This window comes from Triturus cristatus, chromosome 1_1, assembly GCF_964204655.1.
Source record: "Triturus cristatus chromosome 1_1, aTriCri1.1, whole genome shotgun sequence".
Lineage (NCBI taxonomy): Eukaryota > Metazoa > Chordata > Amphibia > Caudata > Salamandridae > Triturus > Triturus cristatus.
Window position 1 is genome coordinate 484267324 of NC_140579.1, and position 21937 is coordinate 484289260.

Consider the following 21937-nt stretch of genomic DNA (forward strand, 5'->3'; position numbering starts at 1 on the left):
ATAGCCTGCGAAATCATCATAAATGTGCAATTGTATCTCGTCTTTGTGACAGAATGGGACAGAATGTCCTGTGTCACATTATTACATCCTAGTGTGGCAGAATACTTTATGGTCTGGCTAGAATAACCTGTTTGTGCTGCTGAGTAACAGAATACTGTCAGTGCACCAGACTGGACTCTTACTGTAACACTAGGCTAGGATGCCATTGCATTGTAAAACAGGCTGCCAGATACCCTAACAGTGTCGGGATATTCTTTTGTCATAACACAGTCTAAAGCCACAGTACCTGAACTTAGCTCTTTTGTTCTCCAAAACAGTCCTTTGCTAAGTAGAACCTGTAAGAGGCACTGTGCATTTTCAACTTAAACGTGCATTGCAGGAAAACTATACCACTAAGCATATATATTTATGGAATCAATTCAAGTGGCGATTTAATCTTATGGACAGTTACCATCCTCAGGCCCCCTTATCTGTATCACAAAAGACCATTCGCTTCAATGCATGAGTATATGCTTCGTATGCAAGTGAGTAGATTCAGGCATCCTCAGTGGTCAGCCAATGTCAGAAAATCAGGCATTGCCTCCAGCATTTTCTTGATGGCATCAGGACTGCTCTGCATAACATGATTCTAGAATGTCACCTTTGTGTTTCCCTTTTTTCTTCTTTATTGGTAAATGTATGCATCCATTTACACAGATATTGGATATTTCTCACTCAAAATGTGCACAATTTAAAGTATGTCATGTGCTTTGAATCTTTACATAACTTGTTTTATTTATGTGTGGTCTATTTATAATGAAATTCGCACTTTTGTATGGCATCCACACAGATTGCTAAACTGCTGCATTGAATTTGCGCCTTTTGAGAAAATTGACAGAAGGACGAGGGATGCCAGTAAACCAAGTGTTCAGTGCATTTTAGAAGCATGTCCGGTAAGTGGTGATGGCTCAAAGAATGGAAGGTGGCCACTTGACAGATTATGTCCATGTCACCACATTAGGTGGCCCTCCAAAATAGACTAAAAAACCTCAAAAAAGCACAATCGCTAAACCTTTGAAAAAGCAAAGATCCACTTTGTCTCTAGAAAGCAGGGATAGCCAGAAAGGATGGCTCAATAATAGTAACAAGAGCAGATCAAGAGAGAGAGCAAAAAGTGAGAAGCCCACTGTCCACCCCAGGGTGGTGATGAGCAGCTTTGCCTTAGATTGATAGGAAGGGAGTTCAAGTTATGTTGCAGCCTTCTGAGAATAGCGATTCTCCAGGTGTAATGAAAATAGAATCAAGATTTCGTTAAAGACACGGAGGCTACCATTATGCATTAAACCTTTTAATTGCCACTCCTGCAGCACCTTCAAATAATCTTCAAACAAAATAATTCCAAACTAGAACCAGAACACAATAGTCCAAAAATAGTCCCTTCACAGACCACTCGTCTTCTTTAAATGCGGAGAACAGCTTCCTCCAACTGTGAAACTCCTGTTCAAACTGTTCCTCTTCAGTGAAGCTTCTCCTCATCCTTTCTTTTCTTTCAAAACTCTTTTTATTGAAAAACAACAATGCAAGTACATGAGTACATGGTATTGAGTCATTGTTACAGACATTTCCATATAGAATGTAGGTTTTAAACAGCAAATTATCAACTTACTTTATAGTTACACAGATTGTATATTAATCAGTCAGCACTTGATCAGCAGGGACGGAAAGGGCAGGGAGGCAAGAGAGAGTGCAGATATCTCCGAGATACGTGTTCCATTTAGACCACACCCCGGACCATTTCCTTGGACACCGTATAGAAACATATACTGTTTTTTCTCTAAGCATGCACCACTCCATGTCTAGCTTCCATGATGTTAATTCAGGGGCCTCCCTTGCCCCCCACAGTCTGGCAATGTTACGTTTGGCTATCATGTACCCCAAGGCTACCCACAATCTCTCTTTAGTATTTAAGTTGGCCGGCCCCCATATATTGAGCAAGCACGTCCTGGCTTCAAGGCTCAACTCTTGACCCAGTACCTCCTTCATACATCTCAGCACACTTGTCCAGTATTTACGAATTACGTCACATTCCCACAGAATATGCAGGAACGTGCCCCCCATTCCACAGCTTCATCTGCAACTCGGTTTCTCCCCATATCCCTTTCGGACTCGAGCCACCCTTAAATAGTATACTTCATGCAAAATCCTTAATTGTATAAGTTTAAGTTTCGATGAGATTGCAACTTCCCTTGGAGAGACTAGTGCCTAAGTTCAGTCCTCATTGTCTAATTCTAGCAGCTCAGTCGTCCACCTCTTCCAAAGCTGCATAAGGGGATCCTCTACATGGTTAATTAGTTTACGATAGGTGAGGGATATTGATTTATTAGGCATGTAGCCATCAAGTAGTCTGTCCTCCAGTGGTGTTACTTCCGGCAGGGTCTCCTCCGACTGGATACATGCATTCAGGGCATGCCTCACCTGATAATATCTGAATATCTCCGAGCCTGCCAACTCATATTCGTGTTGCAGCATGGGAAACTCTACCACTTTACCCTCCTTAATATTCAAATTAGGTCCCACCTATCAAAACCTTTGGAGTTTCTAAGAGTACCAAACAGACAAGACTCCCACAGAGGGGTTGCCCTCGTAATTTTCCTATCCTAGCCAAGACTTTTATGAGCTGAGTGCCAGACTTGGACTGAGTGCGCTGTGGGCCCAGTAAGATTCAGCTTGGCAGGTCTGGAGTAGAGCGCTCTGGAGTATGAGCTCCCTGTTAAAAGCCATCCATCAGAGACTCTGGGTCATATTGCGGACAATATGTACCCTGATTGATAGCCACCAGTTGCGCTGCCCAATATTATCTCTTGGTGTCTGGGAGTCCGATTTCTCCATCGTACCAACTCCTTACCAGTTTAGAAAGTGCTATTTGAGGCGTTCCCCGATCCAAAGGAGAGCTCTTTGCTCACTTTCGATTTCTGCAAAATTAGGGCCAAACCCCATCTTCTCCAACACCGCAAAGAGATAGGGCCATTCATTTGTGTGGAACGTCATTGCGGCGTCCAATGAAATCACCACTGCGTCTTCCCTAAGTGTAGCCTCTCTCCCTAAAGCCTCGTGGAGCCTACGTGGATTTAAGGAGGTATTTCTGGAAGGCATGAATCCAGATTGGTCTGGATGGACCAGGTCAGAGATCACTCCAACCAACCTTGTAGCCAACAGTTTTGCCAAGATTTTCACCTCGGCATTCAACAATGAGATTGGTCTATATGACAAGCATTGTTCCCTAGGTTTACCTTCCTGATGTATGACTACCACTGTGGCGATCCGCTGATCCTGGGGGTGCCGGCCAGCCTCTCAACTTTCGTCGTACATAGCCCTGAAGTACGGGGCTAATTTGTTAGGCTTACGTTTGGCTTTCCCAGATTGCAGGTCCCTGATAGCCCATGCTATTTCGTCATTCGTGATTTTGCCGTTGAGGAATGCCTGGTCTGTTTCCTGCAGCGTCGGCAGCCAAATTTCTTTTGATAGGGCTCTTTGCTCCTCTATCGGGCAGGTAGAGTAAGATTTATATATCCTAGTATAATATTTGGCAAACTTTTCTGCAATCAATTGCGTGTCTGTAAGTGTCACTCCCGCATCAGATATTAGTTCCGAGACCAGGCGACTAGATTGCTCATGTCTGTCTAGCCACGCCAATAGTTTGCCTGCTCTGTCCCCCTGTTTGTAAACCCTACCTAGTTTGTCCCTCTGCAGTATTTTGGATCTATCTGTGACCACACTTTTGTATGCCTCCTTCTTGAGGTTAAGTTTGTGTGTCGTGCTCGGTCCCTCGGCCACTAGCAACTCCCCTTCAAGTGCCAAAATCTCCTCTTCCAATTGTGTTAGCTCCGGGTTTTTTTACTTTTTAGCCCCCACTATCTGCGAGATTGCCTGACCTCGGACCACTGTCTTGAATGCCTCCCAAAGCGGGCTCGCCAAGCTCACATATCCCTCATTTTCTTGGAAATAGCTCTCAATCGACGAGGTAATCTTCTGTCTTATTTTAGGATTACACAGATGCCACAAGTTTATTGCAGCTATTCTACCCACTTGGCCCTCGCCCCTACCCATCTGTACCCATATTGGAGAGTGGTCAGATGTGCCCTGTGCCATGTGTCTAACTTTTGTGATATACCCAACTTGGTCTGCCGGCATGAGGATGTAGTCAATACGGGAGAGACTGTTGGGCGCCCCTGAATGAAATGTGAACTGGGTATCTGTGGGGTGACGGATTCACCATGCATCCGCCAGTCCGATGGCCTCCAAAAAGGTGGACAGTACCAGCTGCGCAGGTCCCAGATATCTGGGGGGACAGTGATCCCTCCTACCACACACCACTGAATTAAACCCCCCCTAGCATCAGCCTCCCCTCTGGGAATCCCACCAACTTGCTTCCCAGGTCTCGAAATGCCATTGCTTGTAGTCCTGGGGGGACACATACGGACACCAGGGTCACCATTTCTCCTTCCATCTGCCCGACACTGCTGCATATCTAACCATTTCATCAGTCCATATATGGTCAGTGGATATCGTGAAGGACATGTGCATCATAATACCAACCCCTCATGAGCCTGAGGTAAATCCTGAATGAGCAACTAGACGGTAGCCCCATCTGTCCATAGCTCCGCATGTGTTTCCTATTAGATGTGTTTCCTGGAGCAGGACCACATCCGGGGCATGCCTTTCAATATATTGTAGGACTATTTCCCTCTTTAGTTTATCCCCAGACCATTTACATTTCAGGATAAAAGTTTGCGTTTTTTCTCACCCATTGAATACGGTTTTGTCCCCCCCACCCCAACCCCCGCCCCCGATGTTTGCAATTGTCAATATCACTAATCGTGAACCTGTAGCAGTCTATTGGTTTTGCCATACCGACTTCATTTCTCTCCCAACCTCCTTTAAACTGTACTTGTTTGTCCCATAGTTAAACTGTTTTAAAACTAGATTCCCAACATCCCCCTAACCTGCCTCCCCACAGTCTGGGCCTAAAAACTGCCCATACCCCAATAGTGCAAAGTGCCTGTCGCCCTATACTTCTAAACTAACTCTTAAATTGGGGGTGGGGTGGCAACATTTCCCCCACAGCCATCCACCCGCTCCTATATATACCCCTTTCTGTATACTAAAACATTGTTAAGTTCAAACGGAGTCACTTAGCGTACGCTTTTCGTCTTGATCTGTCAGCCATGACCACCAGAGCATCGTCCGATGAATCCGGCCACCCACCAAAATAGTTCCAGCCAGCAATCTTTGCATCACGGTTGCCTGAAAGCAGTATCTTGTTTGGGGATTGTGTGGGGATGGGCCCCCCTCATTGCGCATTCTGTTCTTTGGCCGGCCTCCAACCCTCCAACCACTCTCTGGGGTATCAAAGAACCAAGCTTTGCCATCCACCTCTACTCGCAGTTTAGCCAGAAACAGCATGGAGTAACACATTCCTCTGTCCCTCAGTTGTCGCATAAAATTCAAGAAGATTCATCTTTGCCTCTGGACCGCAATGGTAAAGTACAGAAAAAAGGACAGTTCACTATTCTCAAATTTAATGGGTGGATTCGATCTAGCCATTTGCAATATGATGTCGCGGTCTATGAAATTCAGGAGCCTCGCCAGGTTCGCATGTGGGGGAGCCCCTGGATTAGGTCCACCCCCTAGTACCCTGTGCGCCCTTCCAATCATGAAATGGTTCGATAGGGCTTTGGCCCGAGGTGTTTCTGTATTAAATCCTCTACGAATAGGTCCACTGCTGTTCTGGCCGCTCTCCAAGGGACCCCAACTATCCTTACATTGTTGCGGTGCAATCTACCTTTGTAGTCAGCAAGCTGGTGTTCTGTTCGTTTCTGGGCTGCCTGTAGTTCCTTAATTTCAAGTCGTATCTGGTGGGTTTCACTACTGCGCTCGGTGGTCACAACCTCCATGGATTTCACTTTTTCACTTGTTTTCTGCAGATAGGCTCTCATCAATGTAATTTCCACGGTGATAGTATCCATTCTTTGTTCTAGCGAAGTACGTATCTCCGCTATTGCTGCCATTACATCTTTAAGTGTGGGTTCTCCTGTGGCTGGGTTCGTCAGTGACTCCTGTTCACCCTTATTTGCAGCCTCCACCTTTCCCTGTTTTTGTGTTGCATACTTATCCAACTCTGTTTGGTGCATACTTTTCTGCCCCTTGGTCCCTGACATGACAGTACCTGTACGTGCCTGAAGAGATGCCCCCACGGCCTCCGTCCACTGCCTTGCCTCTTGAGCTGTCCCCCTCGATGATCTGCCGGGGGGCCTCCAGGAATCCAGGCATCCAATGTTCCCGGGGTCACTATCAAATGGTGCTTCCCGTACTTCAGCTGAGACCAGAGGGTCACTAGTTTTGGGGGAGGAGTCTCCACCCCCACTGTTGTGATCGTAAATTACTTCCGAGCGTTGCTGGTCTCCCTTGAACGCTCCACGCTTCAGCACACCGGGGATATGGCACTGGGCAACTCAGGTCCACCTCGGGCGAAACTCCACCCCAAATGTACACCCAGGAGGGAGGGGGGGAGCAGGGAGCCCACCACATGTGCTCACAAGCATCAGGCTTCACCAGTGTTCCTGTGTGGCCTTACATCTGTGCGCCGCTGCTGCTTCTTTGCACACTTCTACGCCTTACTCAAGGCCAATCCCAGTGTTCACTTAATCTATAGGGGCCACCATCTGGCCATGCACTGCCCACTCCAATGCAACTGCCCCGGTGCATCCAATCTTCGGGCACGCAAATTCCGCTTTTTTGTGCTTCCTGACTGCGAGCTCCGCGAGGCCACTCTGATTTGCCCAGGATTTCAACAGATCCGATGGCCCCCTCTTTACTCCCCTCCACTACCCATGTCTAGGAGGGGAGCTGGTTCCTCGCAAGGTTCACCCCGGGTCAAACTCACCTTTCTTCATGTATGCTATGGGAAGACTTGCGGCACCTCCTGGGCAAAGATTATTTCTCTCAGAGGTCACCCGCAGCTTGCGCCAAACTCTAGCCCGGGTTTCCCGGGCCTAGCGGATGCCCGGATCGTTACTGTCGCTGTAGCTGTTGTCGGGGCCTCAGTTGACTGCCGCACTGCAGTAGAGGATGAGTAGTTCCTCCGCCACGCTTCTTGGGTGTTTTGCGGATGATATTACGAATATTAGGCAGATTTTAGGCTGTGAAGGGTTGGAACCTCACTGACGTGTGGCCATCACGGTCGGCGCTAAAGCCACGCCCCTCCTCATCCTTTCCTATTGCCTCACTAAAAATAAACAACAAAACAATGTAATCTATCCTCATATTCTATAAATCTTTAAACAGAAAGTATTTGTTAATAGTGTCAAAGTCTTTGTACTCATTTCTATAAAACATTTTCCTTATAACCACTTACTACCCTTCCGTTCTTTCTTTCTTCTAAGGGTAGAGGTGGAATGGATAATGGTAGCCTCCATGTCTTTAATCTAATCTTTATTCTGTGTTCATTTGGAGAATCACCATTTCATTTCAAGACTGGAGGCTACAATTATGCATGTTGAAAGCTCCTCAACACCACATTTGCCATATGCTTTACTGGCCTAAAGTAATGCTTTGCAAATGCACCTGCGTTTTACCATTCAGCTGCTCTTAAAATCTCCTCCAATCTTCCACCAGAAAGATAGGCTTTACTGGCCATCACACCCCTTACCAAGTGTACTTTAAACTGCTGAATATCAATAGCATCCCGCAATGGTCGCATAACTTACATCGTATAAGGTTTTACATATGATATTATTAATTGGTTTTCACCTTCCTTCCTGTATTCCATCATTCTGTTTTCATATTCATTGATACATTCGATTACACACATTTTATCACATCCTGTGAACTTTGGATAAAATATAGGATCAGACATCATCTTCGTTCTTCTCCATATTTGAAAATATGCTCCATCTGGACCATTATTTTATTGCTTACCTCTATCTCTTTCACATCTGAAACCCACCTATAGGATATTAAACAGAGTAAAGAGGCTAACTTAACCAAACGCCTTTTCAAATCCAAATACCTATTTCTAGGCCAGGATTCAAACAAAACTAACAGTAAATTCACGTCCCACAAGATTTCATACCTAGCTTTAGGTTCTCTTTTTAACCTCATGATTTTCAAAACTCTACCAACTATAGTATTCCTCCCCACTGTTCTTCCACCCACATGAACATGACCAGCTGAAACAACCAACCAACCTATAACAATTCAAAGTTCTGTAACTTAGCCCTTTCCCAAATTGTTCCACCGGACAATTCACTACTTCAGCTACAGGTGGCTACACAGGATGCAAATTGCTCTCCATGCACCAATAAGACCATATTCTCCAAACTCCTTTATATCTTCTCCTAGTTCTAGGTTCCCAAGACTCTTTGAGCAATTCAACAGCCCTGCTCAAAAGTCCCTGGAAACATTCAGATCTCCTGATACCTTCCAACAAGATGGTTCAATATCCTGTCCCAAACTAATGGTTGTTCCTCTCCTATTCCACTCTCCATTAAGCCTCTGCAGTTGGAATCAAAAAAGGAATCTCGCATGCCAATTCCATTACTGCTGGAAGCCTTACCCGAGACACCTAAAACGGCATCAACAACACAATTTGACACTTTTCCGCCCTTACTTTCAATACAGCCATTTGAATCATCGCAAAAGGCAGGAACGTATAAGGTCTTATTCCCTTTCAACTCTGTTGAGAAGCATCCAAAGCATATGCCCCAGGATCCGGAATCCAACTGAAATACTTCTGTAACTGGTAACTCAGCCTGGTCCCACAAAGATCCAACCCCAACGGGCCCCAAATCCTGTCTATATTCCTGAAATACCAAGAGCTCAGCTTCCAATCGTTGTAGTCTTTTAAATTTCACGAATTTCAATCTGCTATCATATTCAATTGACCTGGCAGATACTGCGCCTTGACTAAAATCTTGTGTTCCATGCTGAAATACCAAAAACCCTTTGCTAAGTCAGACAAGCCATGGGATCTGCTCTGTCCTAAATGATTGATATACGCTACAGCTGAAATGTTGTCCGTTTTCAACACCACTTTATGCCATTCTAGAAACTCTGTAAGGCATACAAGCCTGCATTCAGTTCTAAACAATTCATATGTTTCGTATCTCCTCTCCTGACCACATCCACCTGTCCGTGTCTCTCCCAAACATGCTCTTCAGCCATTCAAACTGGTGTCTGTCTCCAGCACAAAATCCGGTACCCTGTCGGTTCCATGTATACATGCTCTGCAGCCACTAATTCAATTTCTCTCGTCCCTCCTGATTCAGAGATACTCCGTCTCCATACCACAAGCTATTCTTCGGAGCCTCTCTCTTTATTCTCTGCAATGTACAATAATGCAATGGTCCTGGAAAAACTGCTTGAAAAGACAATGACAACAACCCAATCATGCGTGCTAAATCCCTCAAAGATAATGAATCCTTCTTTAATACATGAAACATTTCCTTCCTTATCATCTTTACTTACCTCACTGAAAGTTTAAGCATAACCTTCATATGTCTACCTCGAAATCTAAAACTCCATCCTTAGAGCTGGAACAAAAACAGACTTCTATGTATTTTTTTTACAAAACCCAGCTTCTCCCAAAAATCCTCAGCCATCATCAACTCCTGAGCCATAATAAAAATATGGTACAAATAAACTATTAATCTTACTCTTCTCTCCCTTTAGTAGGCCATCACCAACCTCATCACCTTTGTGAAGCACCACAGGGCAGATGACAACTCAAAAGGAAGACACAGAAACTGAAATATTGTTCTTCAAAAATCTCAGACTTTTCTCCTTCATTGGAAGAGTGAAGTAAGCATCCTTCAAATCCATTTTCAATTTTCAAGTGTGTGTATATCAAGAACCTGTTCAGCTCCCTAAGATTTATGACTGCTCTCCAACCTTTCATACATTCTTCTACTTCCTTTATTGCTCCATTCTGCAACATTTCCTCTATTTCTCCATCTACCATCAATATTTGCTCTTCTCTCATATATAACTCTCTCTGTTCTTTCATCTGCCCTGGTTTATCTACAAACTCTATTTCGTAACCTTGTACTGTTCTTAACATCCGAGGATCTTTGGTCATCCTTTCCAACTCTCTCACAAAATTCCTCAACCGACCTCCTACCCTGCTTTGGGAAAAACAGTTATAATCTCGGTACTCACCTTGGGATCCTTGAAAATTTTGACCCTATCTCGAACCTCTTCCTTGTCTTGAGCGACCACTGATACCTCTGTCTGGGTCAAATCCTTAGGCCTGGATGGTAAATTCCGATCCGCTCGTGGAATTTGCAGAATTTGGGTGATTTTGCGTTCCGCGGAGAACGCGGAATTGCCAAAAATTCCACGATCCGCGGCTTTGTGGAATTTTTTGCTTGTTCACTCTCTCAAAATGCGTGTTTGCAATATATTTCCCCGCGAGCATGCAAACAGCGTTCGCGAACAGGAAAAAAGCATTGAGAACGGGCGGAACAAGCAATTCCGCGTGTTCGCGGAACTCTGCGTGCTCGCGGAGATTTTTTACCGTTTCGCAAAGATTTGAGTAGCGCGACTACGCAAATTCCACCCACCCCTACAAATCATGTAGCGGCCTGATAGTCTCTTCTATCTCCCTTATATTGGCTGTTGTATTGGGACCTTGGTATTCCGCAGCAAGTGGAAAGTCCCCCTCGACTGGCCCTACCAAAAACAACTCAACCAAATACCTTTCTCATATTTACCTGTGTCTGGTCTAACGCTTTGTATGTTGTCACATATTTTGCCAAGCTTCGAACTAAGCCTTCACCAAACACCAACCCTTTTGCATCTTCACTGGGCTCCTTGTCTGCCATGTCACCCAAATTCAGATTGATTTTCATTAGAATAGCCTTCCTTCTTTCGGCCTTCAATCCGGCATTTGAATTGACCAAAAGGATAATCGCCTCTGGCTTCATCTTCATAACAGCTGAACATCAACCTCTTTGTCATTGATATGCCCTCTTCTGCCCTATCAAAAAATCTCACTAATGGACCTAGGAAGGCCAAAACCTTATCTTGACATTGTTTCATAGGACTTTCCAATCCCCTTCTAGGGTCCCTACCCAATCTAAAAACAGAATTGATATTCTCTGGAACCAGATGTGGTGTTACACACACTTTCTCATCAATCACAGGCCTAGAACATTCTACCTTTAGTACACTTCTAACCTCTTTTTCCAGAGATTTCCTCAGCCATTGCATTATAAATTAGGCTACATGGCCCAATCACACCCACTAATCTATCCTTCCCATTTTTATTAATGGTATTCTCCTCCATAAGCTATGTTTTCCTGAACTTTATCCCACTTTTCTGTCTCATTTCTTTGTCCTCTGATAAGGAATAAAAACTCCTTGCAAAATTCCATATCTTTCCTCCTCTTGTCTTTCAAAATCACATGTAACGTCTCTTTAACCTGAGCTCTCATTTCCTGTTAAATGAGTTTTTAATAATCTCCTCATTCACCTTTGCTCCAGTCAGCTCAATAATACTGTCCTGCTCTGCATTCATAACTCTAATCCTGCGCTCAATCTAACATCTTAATCAACTACACCAAAACCACTGTCCTCACAATAACTCCTGTCCAATTTCTGCCTTCATCTTCCTTTAATTTGTGCACCTCTCAAGACCTCAGCTGATCCTTCCAATAGCTACTGTTACTGTCAATGGTGCTCCTGTCACCAAAGCTACCATAAACTGTATGTTTTAGGCATATTTTGCCAAACCAAGATGACTGCCACAATCTCGCGAGATCACAGCTAGCCAATCATTGCTCTCCCTGTTCCAGGTTATGTGCGCACAGTCAACAGCTGATCTGCTGTACTCCTTAGCCATTGTCTGCTCAGTACTTGTGGACACAGATCAGTGCATGAGCTGAACTCGCGCTGGCCTGCACGACCAGCACACCAGCCCTCAAATGCGAGAGCACATGCTGCACTCGTGCTGAATAGGCCTGCCAGCACACGAGCCCTCATGTCAAGCACTGCGCTGAGCCACTAACTGTGCGTGCAAGTCCTTTCCGAATGGACTCCCAGGGAGCGGTCTTATGCAACTGAAATTTGCCGTACTTAACGCACCCACTTAAATTACAACAATATTAACGTTCTATATGAGAAACTTTTATATCACTATTTACATGCTTTTTTAGAATCTGATAAGCCTATAAACCCCTGCTTCTAAAAATTAGAAGCCTCTAAACCGTAACCAATCACAGATATAATTACAAAAGCTAAAATATATTAACCATGCAAACATAGCACTGTAAGAAGTACTTATCACGTCAGGAGCAGCAGTTAAAAAAGGATGAGTGTTCTCTGAAGGAACTATTTATGGACTAATGTGTTTTGGTTCTAGTTTGGAATTGTTTGGTTTGAAGAGTCTTTAAAGGTGCTACAGGTGTGGTAATTAAAAGGTGTAATGCATAATGGTAGCCTCCAGTCTTGAACTAAAATGAAATGTGAAGCACAAGTTAGAGATGTATGTTATTTGACTACTAACCAGAACTCTTCTAGGTAGTAGACTAATAAAGCCAGAGAGTGATGGAACTTGATAACACTCAACTCAATGATAAGGACTTTCATTTAGGAAACACGAGAAATACTCAGAAGAGTTAAATGACACTACCAGAGAGTGTTCAAACAAATACTTTGTTATTTTCTGAGGCTATTACATTGGAGCAAGTGTGAATGGCAACATGCAAATAAAGTGGCTCCCGGTTGGTTGAGGGATGAATGAACAAGCATGTAGTTGCAATGGAGAAGGGAATATGAGACAGTCAGTTCATAGGTTAAGCATTGCAACATGTTATGACCCATCTTTCTAATGTGTGATGTAAGTAGAACGTTGGTGGGACAATTCTATCGCTGATGCTAATGAAGGTCACATTCCACTGTGTGACAGTTGGGAGCGCAGCCTGATGAGATGAAAGGTCTGGCTTTGTGTGTTGTACCTGTTCCGCAATAAATATTACTTTAAGTTACTTTTATCTGTGTTCTTGATCCTTCATCACAACATAGATTTGCGATGAGGAGAGACAGTACAGAATCCACGTAGCTTGGTTGGCAGAGATTTGAAACACCGCTCTGCCATAGTACTAAGCCCTCATAATGGTTGTTGGTGTGCCCCATAACTCAAGGTGAGCAGAGGGGTCACACAATAGGTGCTGCCAGATTCTAGCTGCTATGTCGCTTTGAAGAATTCTGATGCTCATGTGGGGCATCAAAGCAGCACTTACTGTCCCACCACCTGGGTGCCTGTTTAGATGGTATCCTCTTTGCCGACTCTCGGCAAAGACATTTGCTTCTGTGGCTGCAAGGAGTTTTAGGAGGGGCATATCCATGGGCGGAGTCCACCCACCGCTGTACCGCTCAATGGTGTGCTGGATCTGCATGGCTGCCATCTTGTGGGAGACTTTCATGCTGGATTCAACAGCTGCCATCTTGTGGGAGGGTAATAGTGTGGTGAACATCCTCGGATTAAGAGGTCCAGCATTCTTGCGCTGTGCCACCATTTTGAGAAAAGTGACTTGTATGTGCTTCATTTTGGGTTTTTTCGTGACATCGCTCATCACCATCCTTATGTAATTGTTGGCACTCTACTTGTTCACATTTTCTTCATGCCTCAAAGCCATCTTTGGGCCCGATACTTCACCTAGTTCGTGCCATGAAGTTACATGGTATAATTGGTGTATACACAATTGCCACATTTAATTTACCTGTAAGTCCCTAGTACCCTAGTACAGTGTGACCATGGCCTGTAAGTTAAATACTACTAGGGGGGCTGCAGCACTGCTTGTGCCACCCCCTTAAGTAGCCCTTAAACATGTCTCAGGCCTGCCATTGCAGAGGCTGTGTGTACAATATTCACTGCCATGTTGAGTTGCGATTTAAAACCCCTTGCCAAGCCTTTAGTCCGCTTTTATTACATATATGTCACCCCTAAGGTAGGCCCTAGGTAGCCCATAGGACAGGGTACTATTTAACCAAAAGGAAGGACATGTACATTTTTGATTTGTACATCTCCTGGTAATGAAGAACTCTCAAATTAATTTAATGCATTAAATAAGCTGTAATTCCTAATTGAGAGAAGGTATATTTGTCAAGTTCAGTACCTATGCAATGGTAATGATAAATCCTCTTTAATGGTAAAGTTAGATTTGTCATTACTATTCTGAAAATGCCACTTGTAGAAATTTAGAAATTTTTCCTGCTCTTAGCCCTTTGGTGTCTACTGCCAGGTCTCTGGTCACTGGTGAGCTGGGTGACTATTCCCTTTGTCTATTCCCTCTAGGCAGCCACACACAAAGGAAGGCTGGGTGTGACTTTATTCATCTTCCTGGGAAGAAGGTAGGGAGAAGCTGGGCACAGCTCCATACCTAAACTTCATTAGGCTTGGCCCTGTCCACACACAAAGGGTTGCATATCCCATTATAGTGAAAGTGAATCTGGAGTCAGGGCAGGAAGGGAGGACCTCTGTGCTCTTCAAAGACTTCTCTTTGAAGTCTCCCCCACTTCAGAGGCACAACCGGACCTCTGAAACCATCACTTCAGTACACTTCTGGACCTGTGCAGACTCTACCAGGAAGAAGGATTGCTGTGCTGCTAAAGAACTGCCACTCGGTTGGACTGTTGCTTTGCTGGACTCATGCCTTGCTGCCCTGCTGCCTGCTGTTCCCCTGAATGCCCTGCCAAGTGGTGCCACTCCAGTCCAGGACCCTAAAAGTGAGACCTATGGTGCTTGCTCCAGTAAAACCCCACACATCCTTTGTCTTACTGGCACATCGGCACCATTGTATGGATCAGAACCGGCACATTGCCCCTGCTGAATGACCATCTACTGCATGAATCAACCCGATGCATCGCCTTCAGAATTAGCACTGCACAATGATCTATTCGGGTCAAGGTCTTTGCATCTCTGTCGACTGGAGCCTCAACATACATCAACGCCAAGAACTCTGCATCGAAGCCCCTGCACTCATCGGAGCTAACATATCGCCACTGCTGCATGGGTTAGGACCAGATTATCACCACCAATTTGAGGATCGACACAACACATCAATTCGTCTGCATCGCTTCGGCTGCATGTCACATTTCCCTGGTCAACAGAATCTTCTGCCTCAAGACAGCCCAGAGTTACTTTTGCCCAGCAGGCCCAATCTGAACCCTGTAGCCGGACCACACTCCATCGCAGTCAGCCTGAGGCTTGTGACTTTGCCCTGGTCCAGCACTGCCAGATATCTCTTGTTGATACTTAGTGCTTTTTGGCACTATTTTTTCATCTTTAAAAATGTATATCTCGAGTTCTACTTATTGGAGTTTGTCATTTTGGTCTTGTTTTATTTATTAAATTAAGTCCTATTTTTCTAACCTGCTATGGAACCTTTTTATGTGGTGTTTTCATTGTTTTTCTGTTTGAAGTATTGCACAAATACTTTACACATTGCCTCTTAAGTGAAGCCTGATAGCTCTGTGCCAATCTATTAGAGGGTGAGAACGGGTTGATTTAGGGCTTTTCCTGCTTCTTACACTGACTAGGTTTGTGGTTGCTGCCTGACTTGTGCTCATATCCCAATGAGTCTAAAACCTAATTTCAAAACATAAGAAGACAATGCCACTAAATGTTCTGAGACATAACAGAGTCGGCATTATTATTCACATGTCTGCAAAGTAGGTAGAATCCATTGTATTTACTATATTTATGCTAAAACTGATTTCCATTACTACTGTGGTTATTAACTACCTTTAACAAAAACAGCACCACTACAAAAGTTTAGATGCAACAATGCCCACATCAGGAAATGCTTAAAAAAACACGAAGGTATTGGCTGGAATTCCTGAATTAGTCTCTGCTACTGGTAGTTAGTAGGAGCCGTATTAAATCCATCACTTTTTTTGCCCACCATACCACCTTTGACCAAGACTGATTAGATGCAAATCAGAATTTGTCCTGTTCCAAACTTCTAGGCCAAGTCCCTTCTAGAAACGAACACAAGCAAACCCAAATTGGTTTCAGACTATTTGGGCCTCATCTATGAGATGCAGCTTGAGTCTTATGGTAGGTGCAGTGAGCATAGGACGCACGTCGGGCCAAACCCATCAAACTTAGTATCTTTCATTCATGCATTCAAAAATTACCCTCATGTTTCCCAAGGTTTATGCTGTTTTTCTACTTAATCTAAAGAAAAATGTAGACTTTGCTGCTTGTGGCAAATGAGGTAACACTGCTGTTATTTTGCAGTGTTTTCAAGTTTTAGATTCTAATGATGAATGAGAAAAAAAAAACAGTAAAATATAGGATGTTGAACCATCACATTTTCAACTCTGTATAGGTTTACAGTTTTGACACACACATAAGTGTGTGAAATGGTGAAAGAACTGTCACAGTCACAGATGTCCACTGGGACTCAATAATTACTTTTAAACTGCCAAAAAAGACACCTGATAGGAGGAAGATTGTGGGACCCAAACAGGGTACACTCCACGTGACAAATCATAGCACAGATCAAATGGCCTAAATGGAATGTTGAAAAATACCACTTCTAAGAAATGTGATTATTAGTTTAGGTGGATGGTAGTCATCACCAAGTTACAATTATAAAAAACAATCCCATTTCTTGTTTTAGGCCCTCTTGCTTCCTTTTTTTCATACATGCCCATAGGAATGATTCTACTGAAAAGCATACAAAGGGATTCTGAAGAGATTTAAGAAAGAACAATGCTACGCAACAAAATGTAAAATTATAGAAAAATAAAACATAAAGATCATTTTGTGGGGCTTGATTATCGCACGGGCACAAGAAAAGGTGAGAATGCTTGAATTTCTTCCCTGGGTATCCTACCATCAGCGGAATCAAAGTTAGGCGGAATCTTATTACAATAAATGTATGATGGGGCTTTGTGACATCAGCCAGATAAAAGTATCCTCCCTCATCCAGAGCTGGAGTTAGTCAATACAAATGAGCTGACTGACTTTGGAATTTTTTTTCCCTTCTTAAATATTGGGCCCACAACATATTTTGTATCAGCCAGTTTCCGCTTTGTTAGGGTCTTACAGGTGGATGGATCCTTAAAAAGGTGACTTAAACCAAAAGCTGTTAACTCTACGTACTTTAACCACCTAATCCTGCTGTAGCTGTCTGATTTTAAAATATTAGTTATTACATTTTGCGTAAGAGGGACTGTGTCCCTGTGCCAAATAGAAAGCCATAGCAGGAGTAGTGCCATTTTGATTGAGTCCACAATGTAAGGTAGAGCCAGTTCAATGTGAAGCACATAATTCGAATAGGACTGGGGAAGAGAAGTTAAAGACTTAAAAAATGTATTCTCGATGGATTGCAGGGTCACTTGGGGCCATTCCCCATACACCTGTCCCATACACGGCTGCTGCCTTTGTTTTAGCGTGATAAATCTTTTTTATTGGGATTAGAGGTTTTGCTCCCGACCTATTAGAGAATGATTTTAGCACATCTAAACTTCTCTCCATACCCATTGCTCTTCCCTCTATCAATTTGGACCATGATTGATTTGTATTAAAAAGTAAATTTAAATAGGGAAACGACTCCACCACATCAATTTTACCGGAATCCATGAAAAAAGTAGGTGTTCTGTCGCATTTCCCTGCCCCTACGATAAAAAAAAGATTTTGTCTGGTTGACCTTTAAGTCCAATGATTTCATAAAAGCTGCATAGGCTGATATGAGACGCTGGAGCCCCATCCCAGTTCGGGCCATCAAGACGTTTTCCCACACCATTGGTATAGATAGAAAAGAGAAACGATGCGAGTACACTCCCCATTCTTCCCATAACGGACTGACGAGGAGGCGTCAGAGTACAGTTGTCTGATGAAGTCAACTATCACCTGATCGATTCCCATATCCTCCATTATTTGCCAGAGTCTAGGGTGGGACACACAGTCAAAGTTTGCGGATAAATCCATGAACGCAACATAGATTTTCCCACCCTTGGCTCTGGCGTATTTGTTCATAATCAATGAGAGGTTCAGGCATTGGTCTATTGTGCCCTTTCCTTCTTGAAAGCCGTATTGGGCCGCCATTAAAATGTCCTTGCTCGTCACCCATGCCCCCCGTCTCGCCAAAAGAAGACGCCACATAAGTTTGGCTGCTGTATCAATCAGCGAGATTAGTCGGTAATTTTTGGGGTTACCTTAATCTCCCTTTTTATGAATCAGGACGATTATGCTTGTTTTCCAAGAAATAGGGGGGCCAACTATGACAATTTTATTAAAAACATTAGTTAATAGAGGCACCCATATATCCATGTTCTCACAGAAAAAATCTATGGGAACACCATCGCGACCCGGGGCTTTCCTGGTACTGCAAGCCTCTATCCCGTTCCTAACTTCATTAAGAGAGAAGGAGAGATGGTTCCCAGAGTAGTACATGCATGATGTACCGGATAGTCGATATGGGAAAAGACACTTTTAAAATGGGCCACCCAGTCCACCTCTCCTACATTAACTTCTAGTGAAGGATCTTTAGGTGTTCTGAAATGGGGGCCATTTATTATTGCCTAGAACTCCTTGGAGTTGCCTAAAGCCAAAGCCTGCTCTAATATTGCCCAGGTTTCTTCCTTTAGTGCCTTCTCCCTATTTTTCCTGGCCATTTTGTATTCCTTGCGGAGTATGGCAATGTCAGCGATATTTCTTGGTTTGCTGCCTAAAGCTATAATAAGGGCTTTCTTCTTTTTTGAGCAAAGGGAATCAAACTAACCCTTATCCTTTTTAACTTTATCAATATTTTTATTAGTAAGTGTCTTCCTTATCCATTCTAAGAATACCACAATTGGGGATGATTATCAGAATCTAGGCAGTTATTGATGTTACCAAGGGCGTTCTTGATTATTTTTGGTATCACCTTCGTTTTATCAATTTTGGTCCACTTAAGTTGGTATCCATTTCTCCATGCTAATATTGGCTGGCCAATTTTCTGGGGGGTTGTCACAACCCTATGTACCAGTTGAATTTCACAATATAAAATTGCGTGGTCACTAAAACCATTAAATTGAATAGTTACATTGCTGCACCTGGTATTTAGGGGGTTTGTGATCAGCATGAAATCTATAGTTGATTCCTGATGTTCACGGTGAAATGTTGGTGGGAGAGTGTCACTGGTAGTGAATAGGTTGTTAACCATTAACATATTTCTCAATGAGATTAACTTGTTGAGGGTATTTACATAAGTGTTATGAGAAAAGTGGTGGACAGAATTGCCCATCATACCCTCCACACCACAGACCCGGTCTAAGTTATAGTTGCAGGGATGAATGTTAAAGTCTCCCATCCATATGATATTTGAGACTGCCTGCTGTTTGATAAGTTAAGTCGCCTTATCAATGGCATAATTCACTTCCTCCAACACTGTGTACATATTTGGACCAAAGTTGTTGTTATAATAATTTATTAGGAGCCTGGGGTCTTGGTTAGCCACCTCTAGGATTAGAAGATGGAAGTGTGTTGGAGATCAAGGTTAATAAGCCCCCTTTAGCTCTTCCTGAGGGGGACGAGATAGCTCTTGTCTTGTATGAGCGGTAGCCGTTTAGGAAGATCTCTTCTGTTGTTCAAGTCTCCTGTGGGCAGGAAGTATCTTGGTCCTGCCATAGTTTGAGCCAGTGAACATCACTCAATTTGTTCGAGATGCCTGCCACATTCCACGATACTATTCTTAATACGTCTGAATGCCCCCTATTTTTCTTACTGGGGGTAGTAGTCGCTTCTCTATCACTATCGGTTACAAGAACCGCAGTGGACATCGGGGGGAAGCCCCTCCTGCCAATTCGCAGGTAGTCAGTCGCACATCTCTAAGTCTGAAAGGGGGCAAATCTATTCTCTAGGGGATTCCCTGGTTATCCATCTGGTTATATCTCCCTGGGTTTTCCCTTATATGAAGGGTCGGTTCCAAGTCTAACGATGGAGGGGCTAGAAAAAGTACCCTAGGGATAGTGCTGTGATCTGTGTCCCAGCAGGAGATACTCTACGCAAGTGGTCTAAAAGGAGTCTTGGGACGTAGGAATTATTGAAAATTATCACAACACAATCACCCTTTGTCACTTTTGGGGACGCCCCCAATTACCCTACCCTTCTGGCCATGATGATTTGATTGGCTAGATGTGCCCCCCCATAGCCAGAGCCCGCTGCATGACAATTCAACCAGTGGAGGGACTAATCGATTAACTGAGTAGTTGTTTCAACTTGACCTTCCCTCAGGGGGTGAACACCCTAAATATCGATTCAGAAATATCGACTGCCCAGAATATCGAATTCAAAATATAGAGTGGACAGAATATCGAATTATTAAAATATAGATAGGTCAGCATATCGAAATTGGGGTACGAAATATCAATTTCCATAATATAGAATTTAAAAATATAGAATTCCATAATATCAAATTTTAAAATATAGATTACCATAATATCGAATTAAAAAATATAGTTATATATAATATCGATTTTTTTTTTGTGTTATGTATGGTAGTATATGTGTTAAAATTATGTATTATTTTTGTAATGCATGTTTAATTTATTTAAACTAATGAATGTTATGTAATTAAATTTTTCCGTAATTTAATTCCGTAGCGGGTTGTGGGTTTATAGGGGAATAGGGTGGGAAGTAATTTAATTATGGTTAATTAAATATTAATTATATTTATATGTTTTGATAATTAATTGATTGATAATTAATGATTAATTGGTAATTAATTTGTATTAATTGGTAATTAATTTATATTAATTGAATAATTGATAATTATGTTAATTGTATTTTTTATTATTAGGAGCGGGTGGTGGGTTTGTAGGGGAATTGGATGGGAAGTAATTTAATTGTAATAAAGTAAATACATTTTTTATTATTTATGTGTATTGATAATTAATTGATAATTAATTATTAATTGGTTATTAATTTGTATTACTGGGTAAAGAATTTGTATGAATTGCTAATTAATTTTTATTAATTGCAAAATTATTTTTATTAATTGATTAATTGATAATAATGTTAATTGTATTTTTTATTATTGGGAGTGGGTTGTGGGTTTATAGGGGAATTGGGTGGGAAGTAAATTAATTGTAATAAAGTCAATATTTTTTATTTATTTATGTGTATTGATAATTGATCATTAATTATTAATTGGTAATTAATTTGTATTAATTGGTAATTAATTTTTATTAATTGCTAATTATTTTATTTCAATGGTAATTAATTGTTATTAATTGGTAATTATTTTTAATTAACTTTTTATTGGTATTGATAATTATTGTAATCTTATTTTAAAATTAAATCATTACTTTCCCTACTTTTGTACTCTCAGGAGTGGGAATAGTATTTTTTACCCTCCCGCTATCCAACTCTTTCCCTACAGTTGCACTCACTGGAGTGGGAATAGTAATTTTTACCCTCCTGCTATCCAACGCTTTCCCTACTGTTAGACTCTTTGGAGTGGGAATAGTAATTTTTACCCCTACGCTATCCAACGTTTTCCCTACTGTTGCACTCACTGGAGTGGGAATAGTAATTTTTACCCCTACGCTATCCAACGCTTTCCCTACTGTTGCACTCATTGGAGTGGGAATAGTAATTTTTCTCTTCCTGCTATCCAATGCTTTCTGTACTGTTGCACTCTCTGGAGTGGGAATAGTAATTTTTACCCCTACGCTATCCAATGCTTTCCCTACTGTTGGAGTCACTGGAGTGGGAATAGTAATTTTTACCCCTACGCTATCCAACGTTTTCCCTACTGTTGCACTCACTGGAGTGGGAATAGTAATTTTTACCCCTACGCTATCCAACGCTTTCCCTACTGTTGCACTCATTGGAGTGGGAATAGTAATTTTTACCCCTACGCTATCCAACGTTTTCCCTACTGTTGCACTCACTGGAGTGGGAATA